Genomic DNA, 22,634 nt, shown 5'->3' with positions numbered 1-22,634 from the left:
AATAGCAGTTCAAAGCACTAAAAAGTCACAAAATGCTTTTCTGCAGAGGACACCTTCAATTTATCATGGAAGTAGAACAAATCAGCATTTTAAATCATATCGCTATTAATCAGTTTTTTTTTTATTCCAATTGTTCTTTTTTTCTATGTACGCCAGCTCCTAGGTTCACAAGTGGCAGTCCGGATTTGTTTGTAGAGGAAAGGTCTACTTCAACAGACATAGGCAGGCATGGCAAAGACGGTAGGACGACTGATCTTCTGTTAAACAATTAAAAAAAACATGTCACTCACGATTTAGCCGAACGTTTTTCTAATGATTGCTTAGCGTATGACGGAACTTTATACAGGAAAATGAAAAAAATAAAATCACTGGACAGCGAACCGCTGAATGAAAAAAAAACGTAAAAGGCGTAAAGTGATAATTTTACTTATCGGCGAGATGTTGGTACGAAGAGTCCAAATTAAAATGTCATAATAAAACTAATTCGCCTAATGAACATACGTTAGTCTTTACATCGAAATATCGCATCGAGCCCCCACTGTTTGATAATTGAAAGTCGAGGCCCTGACTAATAAACTGATTTTTGCTTCGTAACCCCGTTTATTATCATTATGTTTTCGCTCCGATTCCCAGTCTTTTAAACTTCTTTATTCTCGTGTTTCTATTTTTATTGTTGTTGTAATTGTTGTTGTTGCTGCTGCTGTTGTAAGCACGACCTGGCACAACCCGTTGGACCAGCCACTATATGGGATTTGTGTAAACTTTTACTAAAGGCAATAGAAGAAGTATTAAACACTGGACATCTTCCAGGCATTACAAAAGGGAGTCCTGTTATAGCGCTGAGTAGGAATTTTTTCTAAATTATTCGAGCATTTTACTTCAACCATCTGTTAAACGCAGCTGATCAAACCGTTCAAAACGTTAGCCGATTGATTATCTGGCTGATGATTTGCTTCTTACCTCTGCTTCTTATACTGGTGAAAATGTTCTAAAATGGACACTGTAGTCACCTGTTTATAAATGAGACATTTTGATTTTGTTGCAAGCAAAAGTGTAGTATCCTCGTGATGAAATCCTGAGTTATACTTCGTTTTATTATTGGATTGTTAAACAATGATTTTTTTCCATAAACAAGCTGACAGAACATTGGAAGCAGTAAAACATACACATACAATTTATACTAATCGACTTTGTTGTGAACAAAATCATGACAATTGTGTCTAAAACCGTTTTCATTTTCACAGAATTGTGTAAGCGCATGATAAGTTAATTTATAGATATATACTCCTGTAAGTACTTGCATGAGGCAAAACAATGCCATTCTTTGCGAGCAAAGGTTAAAACTAAACAACAACAACTTCAAATATTGATAAACAAAACTTTTATAAAACTCATGCCTGTTAAATAAGGGACTTTATTTAATGTATATTTCTGTTTCTGAAACTTTTATGGTCTATATATACATGTTACAAGGTTATCTATTTGATAAAGGTTCTGTATAATATATATTAAAATAGCTAAAACTGTGGAAAGTCATATACACTGATTTATATTTACAGTAAAAGAAAGTGATACACAGTGGAGTGAATATGAAGCGAGCTTAGACCATGCAGATTATCGTGATACAAAGTTCGGCAGTGGATATGATAAGAGATTGACTCGTGGTGCTTATCGAGAAAACCTGAAGATAAACAGCGCTTTAAAGAATGGAAATGACGACTCGCCGGACAACAAAGATCTTAGGCGCCAGCGAATACCATATAACGAACCGTTGATGCATACGAGTTATTTTGGGTAGATGCTAATAGAAAATGAACAGTTCACTGCTGTTCAAGTTGCAAAAATTAATAAAAACCAGAACACATTTTCACTATTTTTGGTGTATTGAATGAATATTTACAGCTTACATTTTGCCAATTTATGGCTGTCAGAGGGGAGTGTAAAAAGCAGTTTCATGTTTTCCTGTGTACACCTGCGAGTCAAAACTAGCTAGCGTAGCTATGTCACTGCAGTTTGCACCAATTAAGTTTGAAAAGTTCAATTATTTACTCATAATGCAGATCCTAAATAACGCCTTTGCTCTATAACATTCAGTTCCAGTTACACATGTTCTCCGTAACTGAAAATGAATACGATCATGTAAATGTAATTCAGTACCAACAAGACATTCTGCTATGCTAAGTATCTTCAGAAACAGTGAATGGAAAGGCCTTAGTATCGTTCTTTACTGTTGAAATATGGTCTGATTCGTTTGCTTTAAATAAGATCCGCACATTCAGTCCCTAGTTTATAATCAGTTTCCATGTCATAACATAGTAACACTGAAAGTTAAAAATAAAGTTGAACATACTGCTCGGGCCGTACGATGACTTTCCCACTCTGGAGGAATATTCAAGTTGTCATTTAGATTTTCATTTGAAACACGGTTAGGGGCTAAATTAAATTCATCTAACATTTTCTAAGGCACAAAACTGAAAAAAATAACATGTCATGGCAAAACCGAAATTTTCTTTAAACATAAAGTTCTAAGAGGCCATTTCACCGAACACAGAATTAGTTAGGGATTATAAATACATGTATCAGACAACGCCATTTATATATACATCAAGAACTTAAATGCTGATTATAGAAACTTCTAAATTTTCAAATATACCAAAATATTCTTTCGAAGTATATTCTTAATGGACTTTTAAAAACGTATCTACATGTACATTGTATCTATATTTATGTAGAAAGTTTATATCTTTAAATCAGGCAAGAATTAAAAAAAAACACTTACAAAACAACATTTTGTTACATATTGTTCAGTGAACTAAAGGAATGTTAGTGTGAAATATATATGGTACTTTAAACACTGTGGAAAATATAAAATATATTTTTCACTGTTAACAATCTATAGAATTGATAAACGTAGTTTAAAACATTATGTGAAAAGAAAATCTGTTTATTTTTATGTAAATTTTAGATAAACAGCGCTTTAAAGAATGGAAATGTCGGCTCGCCGGACAACAAAGATCTTAGGCGCCAGCAAATACCATATAATGAACCATATTGAAGCCTACGGGTTACTTTGGGTAGATGCTTATAGAAAATGAACAGTTCACTGCCGTTCGAGCTGCAAAAATTAATAAAAACCAAAACACATTTTCACTATTTGTTTGGTCTAAGCTGTAATGAATATTTACAGCTTATTTATGGCTGTCAGAGGTGGGTGTAAAAAGCAGTTTCATGTTTTCCTGTGTACACCTGCGAGTCAAAACTAGCTAGCGTAGCTATGTCACTGCAGTTTGCACCAATTAAGTTTGAAAAGTTCAATTATTTATTTCATAATGCAGATCCTAAATAACGCCTTTGCTCTATAACATTCAGTTCCAATTACACATGTTCTCCGTAACTGAAAATGAATACGATCATGTAAATATAATTCAATACCAACAAGGCATTCTGCTATGCTAAGTATCTTCAGAAACAGTGAATGGAAAGGCCTTAGTAGCGTTCTTTACTGTTGAAATATGGACTGATTCGTTTGCTTTAAATAAGATCCGCACATTCAGTCCCTAGTTTATAATCAGTTTCCATGTCATAACATAGTAACACTGAAAGTTAAAAATAAAGTTGAACATACTGCTCGGGCCGTACGATGACTTTCCCACTCTGGAGGAATATTCAAGTTGTCATTTAGATTTTCATTTGAAACACGGTTAGGGGCTAAATTAAATTCATCTAACATTTTCTAAGGCACAAAACTGAAAAAAATAACATGTCATGGCAAAACCGAAATTTTCTTTAAACATAAAGTTCCAAGAGGCCATTTCACCGGACACAGAATTAGTTAGGGATTATAAATACATGTATCAGACAACGCCATTTATATATACATCAAGAACTTAAATGCTGATTATAGAAACTTCTAAATTTTCAAATATACCAAAATATTCTTTCGAAGTATATTCTTAATGGACTTTTAAAAACGTATCTACATGTACATTGTATCTATATTTATGTAGAAAGTTTATATCTTTAAATCAGGCAAGAATTAAAAAAAAACACTTACAAAACAACATTTTGTTACATATTGTTCAGTGAACTAAAGGAATGTTAGTGTGAAATATATATGGTACTTTAAACACTGTGGAAATATAAAATATATTTTTCACTGTTAACAATCTATAGAATTGATAAACGTAGTTTAAAACATTATGTGAAAAGAAAATCTGTTTATTTTTATGTAAATTTTAGATAAACAGCGCTTTAAAGAATGGAAATGTCGGCTCGCCGGACAACAAAGATCTTAGGCGCCAGCAAATACCATATAATGAACCATATTGAAGCCTACGGGTTACTTTGGGTAGATGCTTATAGAAAATGAACAGTTCACTGCCGTTCGAGCTGCAAAAATTAATAAAAACCAAAACACATTTTCACTATTTGTTTGGTCTAAGCTGTAATGAATATTTACAGCTTATTTATGGCTGTCAGAGGTGGTGTAAAAAGCAGTTTCATGTTTTCCTGTGTACACCTGCGAGTCAAAACTAGCTAGCGTAGCTATGTCACTGCAGTTTGCACCAATTAAGTTTGAAAAGTTCAATTATTTATTTCATAATGCAGATCCTAAATAACGCCTTTGCTCTATAACATTCAGTTCCAATTGCACATGTTCTCCGTAACTGAAAATGAATACGATCATGTAAATGTAATTCAGTACCAACAAGGCATTCTGCTATGCTAAGTATCTTCAGAAACAGTGAATGGAAAGGCCTTAGTATCGTTCTTTACTGTTGAAATATGGTCTGATTCGTTTGCTTTAAATAAGATCCGCACATTCAGTCCCTAGTTTATAATCAGTTTCCATGTCATAACATAGTAACACTGAAAGTTAAAAATAAAGTTGAACATACTGCTCTGGCCGTACGATGACTTTCCCACTCTGGAGGAATATTCAAGTTGTCATTTAGAATTTCATTTGAAACACGGTTAGGGGCTAAATTAAATTCATCTAAGATTTTCTAAGGCACAAAACTGAAAAAAATAACATGTCATGGCAAACCCGAAATTTTCTTTAAACATAAAGTTCCAAGAAGCCATTTCACCGAACACAGAATTAGTTAGGGATTATAAATACATGTATCAGACAACGCCATTTATATATACATCAAGAACTTAAATGCTGATTATAGAAACTTCTAAATTTTCAAATATACCAAAATATTCTTTCAAAGTATATTCTTAATGGACTTTTAAAAACGTATCTACATGTACATTGTATCTATATTTATGTAGAAAGTTTATATCTTTAAATCAGGCAAGAATTAAAAAAAAAAAAACACTTACAAAACAACATTTTGTTACATATTGTTCAGTGAACTATAGGAATGTTAGTGTGAAATATATATGGTACTTTAAACACTGTGGAAAATATAAAATATATCTTTCACTGTTATCAATCTATAGAATTGGTAAACGTAGTTTAAAACATTATGTGAAAAGAAAATCTGTTTATTTTTATGTAAATTTTGATACCTCTTGCCAGTGAACACCATAATGCAATTACACTACTGACATTTCTCTGAGGAAAATCATGTTTTCTATATCATCTCCAAATGTTATTTATCATGATAATGGCTCTTACTTTAATTAACAGTTTATGTGTTTGTTGTCGATTCCTTAATTAGTATCTATATCAAGAGTTTAATTCGTTTTATATTTAAGAAATAATAAGTTTCTAAGTGTGGTATATCGTAGAACATTCCGTGTTGTGAGTTCTTATGCTGAAGAATATATCACGAAGACCGTAGGCCTGAGTAATATGTTTTTTTCGCATAGGAACGAAAAGCTTGGTTTATTCTAAGATAATTCACACTTGAGAACTTGTTTTTATTTTCAATTCTAACAAGACATTCTAGTATCAACAGTGTTAGAGAAAAATGTAACTACTTTTTACGATATAAACTACACTTGGTACTAAGCACCTGGATCATTCTGTACGTAAAAATTACGTCAATAATTTGCCCGCGCATGGGTTATCGCTAACAGCCGTTGATTGATTTTCTCCTATGTGTTTATCGGTTATTTGCTAGTCGTGTTATGTAGTTATACACATTATCTCTGTACGTTTTCTTATTATATGATATTCGCAGCCTTGTCGATTTGTATTCTTGTAAAATTTGGCGAAACAAGAAATATGAGCAAGATGAAATTTTACATTGTGACTTTGCTGTTGGTTCTTGCGCTTGTGACAGAATCTACATGTAAGTACACTTACTTTAATTTTATAGACAAATACTTAAAATCCCAAATACTGAATGCGTCATTTTTGTTTTATTTGTGTTTAAGATTTATTAAACTTTATATATTTAATACCTGTATTTTGTCACAGCTGAGTTTCAAAATGGTGTACTTTACTAGGAAAAAGAAGAAAAAAGAATTCCGCTTACGTTCGTGATAAGGGCGTGAGGAGGTGCTCATATTATTACTCCTCGTCAACACACTAAATCAAACTAAGTCTGCTATTTGTTTGCTCGTGTTCTATGCTTCCCTGGACCTTCTCAGTTTTCATTTAATCATTATATCCTTCATACCTGTTTACAGTACATGTAAAACGTGTGGAACATATTTTTCTTTTAGTCTTGTTTTTAATATAAGGATCTAAATTATGTAATAGATGTTTAATTCATGTAAAAGGTGTGAATCAACTTAATCCGAGAGAAATGTTTTGAAAGATAGTCATTATAGAGAACAATAGAAGCAATGCGCCCAATGACTTGTATAAATATCAATTTCAGTATTTTAGCAGTTTTTTACAATCTATTGGAAATATAAATGTGTATCTAAAATTCTAAACTGCATTGTATGACCAAAACCATAACTAATTGAATATTTACGATGATGTCCAATATCGAGAAGTGACTCGCAGCTAATCTGGACAAGACTACATCTGCACGCTAATGAAATAGTTAAATTTTTATATTAAGAAATACCAAGTTCTTAAGTTACATACAAATGCACAACGGAAACTACTTACAAAAACATGCTTATTGCTTCGTAATGGCAAAACAGTATAAAAATCAAGCAACATAATGTCAGTCAAACATTTTTTTTTCATTTTGTTATCATGGCAGCTAGACAGGTCGTACACAAAATTAAAAGAGGTAAATCACATCGCCAATGAGAACCGCTTTGCTCTTAGTCACACCGACTGCTAAGACCATTTCCAGTTTTATTTGTATAGTAAGAGCCTTTACGACAGAAGCAGAGATCTGTTACAGAACAATCATTATAGAAATGTTCACTCGCGACAAAGCAATACTTTTGTTATCCAATTAATAATTATACTTAGCTGAATTTACATCAGAAATATTAGTTTCATTGACATATATAAAATTTGGCAACTACCTCTCGCATGTATGTATTTCATTTAGGAAGTGTCGTTTGTTAGCATGTATGCTATCTAAATCATCTGCAATAACAGCGGTGACATCTTAAACAAGAAGGCCAAGATGGCCCTAAGTCGCTCATCTGTGAAATAAATCATAACAGTGTTAACATGTTTTACCTAGTGATTTCATGGAGACAAAATATTCTGACCCATTTTCATTAAGACTGGACCAAAAAACGTTGCCTCTTGAGTGTAAACAAGCATTTTCTTTGATCTGACCTGGTTACCTAGTTTTTTATCCCACATGACCCAGATTCGAACTTGTCCAAAATTTCATGAAAACAAACATTCTGTTCAGTTCAGTTTCGGGGAGATTGGAGCAAAAATGTCGCCTCTAAAGTGTATACAAGCTTTATGATTTGACCTAGTGATTTAGTTTTTGACCCAACGTGACCCAGATTTAAAAGCGTCTAAGACCACATGATAACAAATATTCCGACCAAAATTTATGAAGATAGAAAACAAATGTGCCCCCTAGGGTGTAAACAAGTTTATTCTTTGATTTGACCAAGTGACCTTGTTTCTGACCCCGCATGACCCAGATAAAAATTCAGACGATATTTCATGCAGACGCAAATTCTGACTAAGTTTCATGCACATCATATGAACAAGAGTGTTAACAAGTTTTTCCTTTGATTTGAGTGGGTGACCTAGTTTTTGAGCCCATATGATCTAGTTTCAAACTTGGCATAGGAATCATCAAAATAAACATTCTGACCAAGTTTCATGAAGATAGGGTTGTAAATGTTGCCTGAAAAATGTTAACAAGCTTTTCCTTTGATTTGACCTTATGACCTAGTTTCTGACCCCATATAACCCAGTTTCAAACATGTCTTAGATATCATCAAAATCAACATTCTGACCAAGATTCATGAAGATACGATCATAAATGTGGACTCAATGTTGCTAACAAGCTTTCCCTTTGACTTGACCTGATGACCTAGTTTTTGACCCGACGTGACCCAGATTAGACCTAGTCCTAGAGATCATCATGATAATTATTCTGTGCAAGTTTGTATCAAATCAAAGCATAAATGAAACCTCTATATGATTCAATATTTTATGTCTCTCCCCCCTCCAAAGAATAACGTACTTTCTTGCTATAGTTATCATATAATTTCTTTCTAAAATCATGAAATTTATATCTATCTTGTTCCGGAACCACTGTCAGTATATTAACGACAATGTGTTTTGTTTTATGCCCTCGCTGTAAATTTATATGCACCAGGGTTGAAATAAAAGAATAGTTGAGTTGAGTTGAGTTGAGGCTGAAAGGGCCAAAATAGAAAATTTTGCCGCCTTCATGGGCAGTAACTCTAGAACCCATGATGAAATCTGGCCAGTTTTCAGATGTTATTGTGGCTTAAATTGTGTGTAAGTGTAGTTAAAATCAAATACAAAATGCCACTTCTTTCATGTTCACAAGGTAAAAATGACCAAATTTGGGCTCTTTCAGGGGTCAATCAGGGGCCGTAACTCCAGAACCTAAGATTGGATCCGACAGATTCATCATGGAATCCAAGATTTATTGTTGTTGAAGATAGTTTGCAAGTTTGTATCAAACTAAACCGTAAATGAAGTATCTTTATGGCTGCAAAAACCAAAATAGCAATTTTCGGCCTTTCAAGTTGTGTGTTAGTTTGATTATACTCGATTGCAAAATGTTGTCCCTATTGTGTTCACAAGTCAAAAACAGCAAACTTTGGCCATTTAAGGGGCCATAACCCTGCAACCCATGATGGGATGTGGCCAATTTTCATAAGGAACCGAGATGTTATGCCAATACAAGTTGTGTGCAAGTTTTATTAACGATGAGTGCTAAATGTGGTCTCTGTTCTGTTCACAAGCCACAATAGCAATTTTTGGTCATTTCAGGGGCTATACCTCTCGAACCCATAAAGAAATCTGGTCAGTTTTCAACAGGAGCCGAGATATTATGCCAATACAAGTGGTGCGCAAGTTTTACTAAAGATGATCGCAAAATGTTGTCTCTATCGTATTCACAAGCCAAAAAATGGCAAAGTTTAGCCCTTTAAGGGGCCATAACTCTGGAACCCATTAAGGGATCTGGCCAGTTTTCGAAAGGAACCGAGATGTTATGTCCATACAAGTTGTGAGCAAGTTTGATAAAAATCAATTACAAAATGTGGTCTCTATCGTGTTCAAAAGGAAACTGTGGATGGACGACGGACGGACGCACGCACGGTCGACGGATGAATGGTGATCACTAAAGCGTGACAGGTGAGCTGAAAATAAGAGATATCCGAGCTATACTTTAACTTATTGCCACACACAGTAATTTTATTTAATCTTTCTTTATCTTCCGTCGTCTTGCCCTGAGCTTGATCTAATAAGTGTCTGATCTTATATTAAAATATATGCTCTAAAATATAGATTAAACAACAGCCATTGACTATATACCAGATTCATAGGGCCCTCTGTGTCTGAGTAGTTAAGCACACTCACTTTATATCAATTACTTGGGGCGTTGAATTTGTCATGTGAGGAAGTCATCCAGCTGGCTTACGGAAGGTCGGTGGTTCTACCAAGCTCTCCGCCTGTGATGAAGTAATGCATTGAGTGGCACTTGGGGTCTTCTTTTTCAATCAAAAGCTGGAATGTCACCATATGACCTATCATCGTTTCGGTGTGAAGTTAAATCTAACAAAACCAAACCAAGATAATAGGCGAATATAGAGAAGAATTAAATTTTAAATTTTAGTCAGTAGAAATGTTATCTATTTTGTAGCGGTCCGGTTACCTTTCCTATGAATGTGATAATTAAAACCGTAAATGATTAGTCAATACAAAGTGGATTTATCACTATATTAAGTCTTATACTTATTTATTTTGCAGCACAAATAGCTATCAAGAAAAGACATGATCACGGTTTCCTTCAGTACTGGCTGGCAATATTTGGTAATAACAGGAATGAAAAGTTGCGTGTAGAATATTCGCCTGAAAATTATTCGCCTAATAATTTGGGAAAATGAAAATGTTTAATAACAGATGACCATTTTCAATGACAAATTTATAGCTGCATAAAGTGGTACAATATTTCTAGCTTGTGTACTTGTTTATCTATAATCCATTCCTGCTATTCAACTACCTGTATTACCCGCACACTTAGCTCAATAGGGAGAGCGTCAGTCTAAGGATCGCGGGATCGTGAGTTCGATCCTCGGGTGGGGCGTATGCCCTTCGTGGCGATTTAATAAAAGACATTGTGTCTGAAATCATTCGTTCTCCACCTCTGATTATGTGGGAAAGTTGGCAGTTACTTGCGGAGAACAGACTAAGCAAACAAACGCTCAAAGTGCTGAAGGCAACTTTTAATATCGGTCAAAGGACAGTTTCAGTACTATTGATAAAGTCCCGTTTTCAAAGTATCTCATCTAAGGTGAGTGTATGAAGCCAATTCGGCTTACCTGTTACTGTATGTAAACTGCAAAGTAAAAGCGTGTGGGAGTGCTTAAAGATACAGAAGTCAATTTCAGTACTAATATATTGCAAATATATAATCTCTTTGGTAATAGTAATCGAGATTCCGAAGTATGCCATTCAAGTTATTTATGATAGTCGCCTTCCATAAGATTTGTGAACCATTTAGCAAGACAACTTGATTTACAAATTACCTTTAGAAACATTAAATGGAATGTTCTACATGTAGGCAATATTCTTTAATCTTGATATCTGGTCTGACAAACATAACTTTGTTTTCCATACCTATATATTCGGCCAAAGGATCATTTTTATATATAAGTTAATTTATATTCCAAAGTCGAAGAATATTAGTATTTTCTATGATATTATATACCTGTATAAAACTGTTTGAATCAACAAATATAGCAATATATTAGTTAGCTCGAGTAATCAATGCAGACAGTTTTTAAGATATGAAACTGTCAGGGTTACAAAGACTTTTGTCCATTAAAACACCGTGTATTTCAATTATCAAATGTTTCTTGCATTTGAAACTGAACAATTTGTTCGGATCAAACCTTGGAAACATAGACAATGTCGTAGAATATCAACTCTCCATGAAACTAAGGCACTATTTGAAACAGACACAGTTTCATACAATGCAGAGCCGAAATATGTCCGGCTGTAAGGCGAAAATAAAAGATATTCGCTTTGTATAATAAATCAAAACATACCTTAGATTCTACTTCCAAACAAAATCTACAAATATTAAAAATCTACAGGTATTTAATGAAATATGTGAAGAAAGGCCCTATATATAAAATGTGATACTACCAAAACCCCATTTCTCAACTAATAACGTTGGTCATCTTATAGCCAAGCTTCCGAGCGATACCAAACACCTTGTTATTATACGCTTTATAAAGCTAGTTGCAAATAAAATCACTAGAATATCAGATTTAAAAATATAGTGTCCCTATACATTTGGACGGTGACTACAGGTTTTGAGTAAATTAAGAAAAGGTGACTCTGTATATGTACTTCATATTCATCCTATAATTGCCTTTTCAATATAACTATGAAAATTAGGTTGACGTATATTCACCGCATGCAATTCCAATTTAGTCAAAATTCATGCTAGAAATAGCTGAGCGTGACAGACTATTTAGAATTCTAATCTGACCAGGCAATGCAACGATATTATGTTGATGTCACGTCGACGGGATATTGAGCGACATGTACGCATCGAGAGATGGTGTTTTCAGATTTGATCAACTATTTAACTTAAAACACGTTTGAAACGATATGGCACATAGCACAACTGTCTTAATTGATTCACACACATACACACACCACGCACGCACGCATACACTGAATTGCTAATTCACTGTGCATAATAATTCGCCATCATTTAAACTTGAAATGAACAATTCCGCAAGACGTATTACCATTTCCGGTTCAGGCGTGCATAAACAAACAAGTGTGACAACCTACCATTTGCCGCCAAACATCCGCAAAGAAACAGTTCTATCACATTTGAACTAATTTTTACAATAAAAGGCGTATTAAAATCGAAATAATTTTTAGCAGAACATGTTTTAACACTGTTTATATACTCGGGCGGTTATACGTCTTACGAAATAATCCACTCGGGCTACGCCCTCGTGAAATTATTACGCTCGATGTATAACAGCCCATTGTGTATAAAGAGTGTTAAACACTGTTTTACTATTAATTATTTCTTAAATACATTAAATAATTTAATATCATATTAATGAATATTGAACAAAATTGTATAAATGCATGTATTCTTTACCATTAGGAAAAGAAAAACCTAAGTTATTTCTGTCAAAAAAGATCCCAAACCGATTTTCAAAATCGCCTTTTGTTCAAAATTATTCAGCTTGTATCGTTAGATGAACCACATTTACTTTACTTTAGGTCTACAAATTAAAACATATAAATTGTGTTCTTTAATGAATATACTTAGTAGCGAATGCGCATGAATACTTGTCAGATTTTCCGCGAAGTATAACTACTGTAAGTTTTGAGTAAATAAAAACCTCATGCTACAAGCATGCAGTTTTTCATTTTCTTTTCTTTTCTTTCAATTTAATCTAACATTTTTAGCAGTCTGGGATAAATACAAGGTGTAACTACATGTACTTAATCAATAAATAAGAAAAAACAAAAATGCCTTTTGGAGGGCAAGTCAAAGCTTCGGACTCAAAACATTAAAAGAACATAGGCTTTCGAAAGCCTTAATACTATACGATAAAATGATCATCTTTGCTATTGTTTTTGAAAACAGTATTTACTGATTTAAAAAAAAATGTATACATAATTGTTTCCATGTTAATTCAGAGTGCATCTTTAAGACAGCCATAAAGAAAAAAACAGAAATCGTGAGGGGAACTCTTAGTACAACGGAACTTTCTTTCTCATTGCATGGTTCTTACTAATTAACATGGCGACCAATATGAATCCCAGCCTGGTTTGTTTTCAACCTTATTTTAACGAACGTTGCAGAGATCTACAAGATTTGTATATTTGATTAGTTTGAAGTACTCGAAGCAATATTAAGTTGCATATTCTATCAAGAAATATGAAATTTTACCCTTTCGCTTTGCTACTGGTTATTGCGCGTGTGGCGGAGGAATCTGCATGTAAATGTGTTTACTTTTAGTTTACTAATACTCAGTGTGGTAAAATGAACTATCATGAAAGAAAACGGTCCATGTTTAAGATAACAGCAGATGAAAAACATATTTAAAGGCAAAAACATAATAGGTATATGCATGTTTTTACAGATATATACATATTCCTTTGACAGTTTATTTATAATTAGAATAGTGTCTGTAAATAGAAACTGGAGACGACAAAACAAAACAAGAAAAAACGACACAACAAAACAAACAAAAGATTGACGAAAAAACAAAACCAAAAAAAAAATCCCCTTTTCTATCTATTTCAAGTTTTTTTTCTTTTATTATTATTACAGAAAATTATCTCCCATTTTTTATTTTGTTGCAAACTATAAACTTCATCACATAGAGCAAATGATAATTTTGAGAACTTAATAAAAGTAATTTTTTATTGTTTTTCTGTAGCATTTAGCTAGATATGTACTTTTAAGGTATCATGTGATGATTATTTAAAAAATAAATCATAAAAAAATATTCAGTATATTATATTTGTGAACCTTCTCTCGTTATTCAAGGTATAAACACCGAGAGTCCAAGAAGACAGTTTGTGGATTCTTAGATACAATGTATATTTTATTATGTTGTCTGTTTATCGATCTAAGTCAACTGCACAACAGGCCAAACATGTAATGCAACTCTTTGCTCTAAAATATGGGTTAAACTACAGAAACTGTTCACTATATACCAGTGACATAGGGTCCTCTGTGTCTGAGTAGTTTAGCAAACTAACTTTATATCACTTACTTGGGGCGTTGAATTTTTCATGTGAGGAAGTAACTTGTTTTACAAATTACCTTTAGAAATATTAAATCGAATGTTCTTGGCCATATTATTTACTCTTGATATCTGGTCTGACAAACATAACTTTGTTGACTTATACTTCAAAGCCGTAGAATATCAACATACCATGAAATTCGGGTATTATTTGAAACAGAGACAGTTTCATACAATACAGAGTCGACTTACGTCCGGCTGTAGGGCTCCTAACAAATGGTGAAACAATCTACAGGTCCTTAAAGTGGCATTATGCGCATCTAATACTGCACATAGTGTGTTTTGGGTGAGTGTTCTATAAAAGCAATTTTCGGTTGCTGAGCATTTAGATGTGTTAAATTAACGATATTGCCGCATTAGTATTTGAAGTTGATGCTTTAAAAGTAGAAAAAATCGGACGGATAAAATAATAGATATTTTTTTCAATCATCTGCGCAATGATCTCCCTTACCGAAAAATATAAATTTCTGATGTAGAAGGGAAGCAACTCCTGCTTTCAGTTTGGTGTTTTTAAAGAAGACTGCCCCAGTCAAAATAAGAAAAGTCATATTTGGAAACTTATTGTTTCGAACTAGTAACAGGAAGTGTTTGGTATGTTGGGTTAAAGGCTGTAATTTCCTCCACCCTTTTTACATACACATCTATTTAAAGTGGATTTTACTTGAAAATGCATGTAAATCCGTTTTAAGGAAATATGTGAAGAAATGTACAAAATGTAATACTAACAAAACCCCATTTTTCAAATGATAACGTGTGTCAACTTATATCCAGGATCCGATCGATACCAACCACATTGTTATTATAAGCTTTAAGCTAGTTGCAAAGTAAATCACTAGAACATTAGATTTAAAAAAGTGTTCCTTTACATATGGACGGTGAACTGTTTCTGCGTAAAGTAGAACTACATGTTTTGAATGAATTAAGAAAAAGAACAACTCTGTATATGTCCTTCATACTAATCCTATAGTAAACTGTTGCCATTTCAATATAACTATGAAAACTAGATTGACGTATCTTCACCGCGTGTAATTCCCATTTCGTCAAAATACATGCGACAGTAGCTAGAAAGCGTGACAGAATATCTAGATGTCTTATATGACCAGGCAATGCAACGATATTATGTTGACGGCATGTCGACGTGATACTTAGTGCAATGTACGCATCCAGAGATAGCGCTTTTAGATTCGATCAACTATTTTACTAAAGGATAACATGGTGTAATAGGCCTCAATTTCACCCAAAGCGTACATACAACTTGATAATGTGAGCTTTCAAAATATCAAACGATAGAAATAAGGTGCATATTGACAAGTTATATAGTGATAAAAGTTCTCAAAATTTCTTTAAGATAACCTCCCCTTATAATTTTGGTTTATCATAAGTTATCTCCCCTGAAAACTAGAAAAAAAACTTGTTTTCTCCTTTTCCCTTCGAGGAATTTTAGATTTCTTTTTAATATTTGTGTCAGAATCAAATAATGCATGTTTCTACCGCAGATTTTTCTAGAAATTCAACTTCAGATTCTCATAATCAAAGAAATTATGTATTTCCCATAAGCATCAATGTTAACTTCAATACCGATTATTTCCAAAAAAGAAATGATAAGATTTGAAAAATCTTTCGGTGAAAAGTTTTTAATTTTGAATGTCTTTAAAGTGACAAAATTTCCTTTAAATAAAACCATCCAGTTACAAGATACGAAATATGGCTATAACACCATGTTTATCCTTAGAAAATACGTGTTTGAAACGATATGGCACGTAGAATAACTGTCTTGATTGATTTTCACGCACGCACGCACATACACACACACACACACACACACACACTAAATAGCTTATTCGCTGTGCATAATAATTTGCCATCATTTAAGCTTTAATTGAACAATTCGGCAAGACGTATTACCACTTCCGGTCCAGGCGTGCACAAGCAAAGGAGTATGGCAACCTACCATTTGCTGCCATACATCCGCAAAGAAACAGTTCTATCACATTTGAACCATTTTCTACAATCGAAGACGTATAAGAATCAAATAATTTATAGCAAAATATTGTTTTAACACTATTTATATACTCGGGCGGTTATACGTCTTTCGAAATAATCCATTCGGGCTACGCCCTCGTGTAATTATTACGCCCGACGTATTACAGCCCATCGTGTATAAATAGTGTTTTGCTATAAATTATTTCGTAGATAAATTAGATAATCTAATATTGCATTAATGAATATTGAATAAAATTGTATAAATGCGTGTATTCTATGCATTTAGAAAGGAAATATACGTCCAAGAGAAACTTAATATATTTCTGTCAAAAAAATCCTAAACAGATTTTCAAAATCACTTTTTTCCTAAATAATTCAGCTTGTTGCGTAACATGAACCAGAGTTACTTTACTTTAGGTCTGCAATTCAAAACATATAAAGTGTTCTTTAATGGATATACTTAGTAGCGAACGCGTATGAAAATTTGTCAAGTTTTTCGCAAGGTGTGATTTTTGTTAGTTTTGGGTTTAACGCCGTATTTTAACAGTATTTCGGTCATGTAACGGCGGGCAGTTAACCCAACCAGTTTTCTTGGATTCTGTACCAGTACAAACCTGTTCTCCTCAAGTAACTGCCAACTTCCCAACATGAATTATAAGAGGTGGAAGACGAATGGTTTTAGACAAAATGTCTTTTATCAAATCGTCACGAAGAACATACGCCCCGCCCGGGGATCGAACCCGCGACCACGCGATCCGTAGACCAATGCTCTCCCTACTGAGCTAAGCGGGCGGGCTACAAGGTGTAATTACTTAATTTTTTTAATTAATAAACACTTCTTGCTACATTTTTCTTTATTTTTCTTAATTAAGTCTAACACTTGTTGAGCTAAATACAAGTTGTAACTACTTGTATTTTATCAATAAATAAGAATGAACAAAAATGCATTTTTGAGGGCAAATCAAAGCTTCAGACTCAAAACATTAAATGAACATAGACTTTTGAAAGCTTCAAGCTTAAATATTATAAGACCATAAAATGATAATCTTTGTATTGTTATTTAAAACAGTATTTACTTATTTCAAAACAAATGTAAACACGAGTCTTCCATGTTAATTTAGCGTATATCTTTTATACAAACCATAAAGAAAAAAGATAGAATGAGGGGAAGTCTTAGTACAACCGTCACTTCTCATGCATTGCACAGTTCCTACTTATTGACATGGTTACAAATATGAATACAAGTCTCGTTTTTGTCGTTATGCTCAGTACCGTTAACTATGTTCAACATTATCTTAACGTTGCACATTTTATCAAGAAATATGAAATTTTACCCTTCAGTTTTGCTTCTGTTTGTTCCGCTTGTGGCAGCGGAATCTGCATGTAAGAGTGTTTACTTTTATTTTACTAATATTCAGTACATTATATTTGTGAACCTCCTCTCATTAGTCAAGGTCAAATACCGAGAGTCCAAGAAGACAGTTTGTGGATTCTTAAATACAATGTTTATATAATTATGTTGTTTGAGCATCGATCTGTATAAATCTAAGTCAACTGCATAACACGCTAAACATGAGATGCGACTCTACAAAACTTTTTATATTACGCGGCTATATATCTACTAAACTTTCTATATGTGACGGCTTTATTTTCATTACGCTATTATATAACACTTGAAAAAGGGAGTACTTTGACACAGGTTCATGACGTCAATGCTCCTAAACTACATACGTTAAGACATTATGACGATACGAAGACGCGACACACATGGGCAATGATACGACGTTTGATATCCGCCGACACGAAGGTTTGCGAACAAAATATCATGGTTTCATTATTTTGGCTTAAATAATGCGTGTCTTGCTCGCACGCAAACTCACAAGGACACAACAACTCAGCATTGTTCATCCGTCCTGTCTTCAGTTCATAAGGGTTAAGAAACAAAAGTTGTTACATAACCGAAATACTGTTTAACAAAAAGTGATACAATAACACGATATGACAAAATAAAACAGCTATGTTTTACCTCAAAATCATTTATTCAAAGAGTTGCTTCAAGGTTTTCTCAAATAGAAAACCGGAATCGCCTATCCCGTCGTCCGTCCCGTAAGGCCGTCGCCTCGGGAACAGCTAACAATCTCTCAATCAAAGAAAACATACATTAAAGGCTTAGTACTTTTATCATTTTCAAGTTATTTATTGTTATGACTTGCATCATCAAAAGTATGTCAAAAACAAAAATCAACAGACATTGCAAAAATAATCATTGAATTGAATTGGGCCTTGATTGAATGATGGATTTCCTGGCATCTGGCGCAATTGCATTGAAAGTTGACTTGAAAGTTGACAGACGCTATAATATATAGATTATGGCTACCTAATGTACTGGTGAGGTAATTGAATTGCAATGTTTTCCATATATATAACGATTTTTGCTATGCACTACGTAACATGAGAGTAACAGCTTTCTTATTCTTATGTAATGGAGAAATCCTTTGTTTCTGTGACTAGGGCTGGTTTGCCTAGGATACAAACTTATACAACACATTAGTTCTATACACTAGAAATATGATTAAATTGCCAGATTTTCTTGATTCCGCCTGCTGTCCTTTCAGCTTGTTTGCTTGTAAGTATTACAATGTTGCACGTCCCGGTAAACATTTACATACATTCGAGTCAGGTGTTGAGTGCCGTGTATGTGTTTTTGGTACAGTTTGGCATTAAACCTTCAATATGTAATGATGTTTGGTTCATTTATGTGTTTTCAAACCTATTTGATACGCTAATGTTTTTGGAAAAATTCCAATGACCAAGCAATTAATTTGGTGTGGCCTAACGGCAAAACAGTGTAAAAATCAAGCAACATAATGTCAAACATGATTTTTTTTTAATCTGTTATCATGGCAGAGGCACAGGTCGTAAAGTTAAATCACCTCGCAAGTGAGAACGACCATTTTTGAATGGATTTGTAAGTCACTCTGACTGTTAAGATCATTTCCAGTTTTACTTGTCTAGGAACAGCCTTTACGACAGAACCAAATACCTGACACAGAACAACCATTACAAAAAAGTTCAGTCGCGACTAAGCAATACTTTTCTCTAATAATGTCGGCTACATAGAGCTGAATTCATATCAGAAATATAAGTTTTATCGACATGATGTAAAATTTGGCAACTACCTCTGGCCTGTATGTATTTCATTTAGGAATTATCGTACGCCAGCATGTATGCTATCTAAATCACCTGCAATAACAGCGGTTACGTCTTAACAATAGAAGATATCCGGGCTATACTTTAACTTATTGCTACACGCAGCAATTTTATTTAATTTATCTTTATCTTCCGTCTTCTTGCTCAAAGCTTCATCTGATCGATAATTGTCCGATCTTATATTAAAACATATGCTCTAAACAATTGATTAAACTACAGACACTGTTCATTATTTACCAGATTCATAGGGCCCTCTATGACAAAGAGGTTAAGATCGCTAACTTGACATTTATGTTAGGAAGTAATCGAGCTGGCTTACGGTAGGTCGGTGATTTTACCCAGTTTCCCGCCTGTGATGAAGTAATGCATGGTTTGGTACTTGGGGTCTACTTTCATTAAAAGCTGGAAAGTCACCATATGATCTATAATTGTTTCGATGTGAAGTTAAATCTAACAAAACCAATCCAAATTAATAGGCAAATATGGAGAAGAATTAACGTTTGAATTTTAGCCGGTATAAAAGTTATCCGTTTAGTAGCGATCTCGTTACCTTTTTTATGAATGTTATAACTATAAAAGGATAAAAGATTAGCCAATACAAAGAGGAATATGATTTTATCACTCTATTTAGTCTTATTTTTATTTTGCAGCACAATTGATTGGTAGCAGGAAAAGACATGAACGCGCATCAGCCAGTCAGGATCTTCCTCAGTACCGGCAGGCAATATCTGATAACAACTGGAATAAAATGTTGCGTCAAAATGGGAAATGAAAACTGTTAAATAGATGACCATTTTCAATGACAAACTTATAACTGCATAAAGTGTATCAAAAATTCTAGCTTGTGTACTTATTCATCTATAATCAATTTCTCTATTCCAGTACCTGTATCACAAAAAAGTGCTGTAAACAACTTGATGTCAGGTCTAAGGACAGCTTCAGTACTAATGATCAAGTCCCGTTTTCAAAGTATCTCATCTATGAAGAGTGTATAAAACCAATTCGGCTTGCCTGTTACTGTATGTAAACTGCACAGTAAAAGCGTGTGGCAGTGTAGCTTCTGCTTTAAGATACAGAAGTCAATTTCAGCACTGATATACTGCAAATCAGTTTATTATCTCTTTCGTATTATGAATTGAAATTCCGAAGCATTCTTTTTTTTTACAAATTACCTGTAGAAATATTAAGTAGAATATTCCTTACTCTTGATAACCTGACTGACAAACATAGCTTTGTTTTCCAAACCTATATTTTCGGACAAGGAAGCATTTTCTATATAAGTTAATTCATATTTCATAGCCGAAAAATATTTGTATTTTCGACGAAATTAATTATTCGAGTAATCAACACAGACAATTTTAAGATACAAAACTTTCAGTGGTACTAAGACTATTTCTGGTACATTTTATACTACATGCAACCCCGAGTATGTCAATAATTTGAAACTAAAGAATTAGCTCGGATCAAACCTTGGAAACGTAGACAATGTCGTAGAATATCAACTTCCCATTAAATTAAGGTACTCTTGGAAACAGAGACAGTTTCATACAATGTAGAGCCGAATTATGTCTGGCTGTACGGGTTCCTAACAAATGCCGAAAAAAAATATATTCGCTTGGCATAATAAATCAAAACATTGTACTACCGAAACAAAATCTACCTACAGGTCCTTCTACAAACGGCACAGATGAAATAAGAGAAGAAAAGCCCTATATACAAAATTTGCTACTACCAAAGCCCCATTTGTCAACTGATAACGTTTGCCAACTAATAGCCAGGATTCCGATCGATACCTTCAGAGTACAAAACCACCTTGTTATTATACGTTTTATTAAGCTAGTTGCAAAAAAAGTAAATTACTAGAATGTAAGATTAATAGAAAATAGTGTCCCTTTATATTTGAACGGTTATTTGTTTCTGCGTAAAGTAGAACCGCATGTTTTCAATAAATTAAGCAAAAAACGACTCTGTATATGTACCTCATACTAATCCTATAGTTGTCTTTTCAATATATCTGTGACAATTAGATTGATGTATCTTTATAGAACGAAACATCACCACGTGTAATTTACATGTAGTCAAAATTCATGAGATTTTGTTTGTTTGTTTATGGTTTAACGCCGTTTTTCAACAGTATTTCAGTTACGGCGGGCAGTTAACCTAACCAGTGTTCCTGGATTCTGTACCAGTATAAACCTGTTCTCTGCAAGTAACTGCTAGCTTCTCCACATGAATCAGCGGTGGAGGACGAATAATTTGAGACACAATGTCTTTTATCAAATCGTCAAGGAAAACAAACGCCTCGCCCAGGGCTCGAACCCACAAAACCGCGATCCGTAGATCGGCGATCTCCCTATTGAGTTAAGCGGGAGGGCTAAAATTCCTGAGATTGTAGCTAGAAAGCGTGACATAATATAATATTTGATAATAAAATACATAATTTAATATTGTATTAATGAATTAACAAATAATCAAGGCCCTCGAGTTGTTTATCGTCTGATTTACCACGGATCAGAGTTCAGATGCGTAGGAATTGAATCACGAGGGCGTTAGCTCGAGTGGTTAAATACTGAAGCATCTGAACGATGAACCGTGGTTAATTAGACGATAAATAACAAGAAGGCCTTGACTGTTTTCATTCTGACATGCTCATTGATATATTTTAATAAATATTATACTGGACTTCTTTTACGCGAGGAGTAATATATCGGACGTAATGCAGCAATATGACGTCATAATTGACGTCATAATGCTCTCTTACCGGTCCGCGCGTCAACCGTTGTTTATCGCAGAATATATAGAGCTTGATTTTCTTCTTTGTTTAACTGGAAATCAAATCGAGCCATGTTAGAATATTGTATAAAAATTGTATAAATGCATGTATACTATACGTTTAGAAAGACAATATACGTCCAAGAGAAACTTAAATTATTTCTATTAAAAAAATCCCAAACAAATTTTCAAAATCATTTTTTGTCCAAAATTATTCAGCTTGTTGCGTTACATGTACCATAGTTGTCAAAATCAAGAAAGTTGCTTTACTCTAGGTCTATAAGTTGAAAACACATGTAATATGTTCTTTAATGGATATACTTAGTAGAGAA

The 22,634-nt window shown here is 33.7% G+C and overlaps 1 protein-coding gene and 1 long non-coding RNA gene across 2 annotated transcripts in view; one reads left to right on the top strand and one right to left on the bottom strand.

The window, feature by feature from the left end:
- The window catches only part of LOC123532018 (uncharacterized), a 149,951-nt gene that overhangs the window by 72,818 nt on the left and 54,499 nt on the right, over window positions 1-22,634 (bottom strand). The window lies entirely within an intron of this gene.
- Window positions 6,015-20,370, top strand: LOC123532020 (uncharacterized). Its single transcript, XR_006682553.2, has 2 exons — window positions 6,015-6,248; window positions 20,181-20,370. It is a non-coding gene; the product is annotated as an uncharacterized LOC123532020 (long non-coding RNA).

Source organism: Mercenaria mercenaria, chromosome 11 (genome assembly GCF_021730395.1).
Source record: "Mercenaria mercenaria strain notata chromosome 11, MADL_Memer_1, whole genome shotgun sequence".
Classification (NCBI taxonomy): Eukaryota; Metazoa; Mollusca; class Bivalvia; order Venerida; family Veneridae; genus Mercenaria; species Mercenaria mercenaria.
The sequence above is the reverse complement of the archived record's forward strand: the minus strand, read 5'-3'. Positions and strand labels throughout refer to the sequence as shown.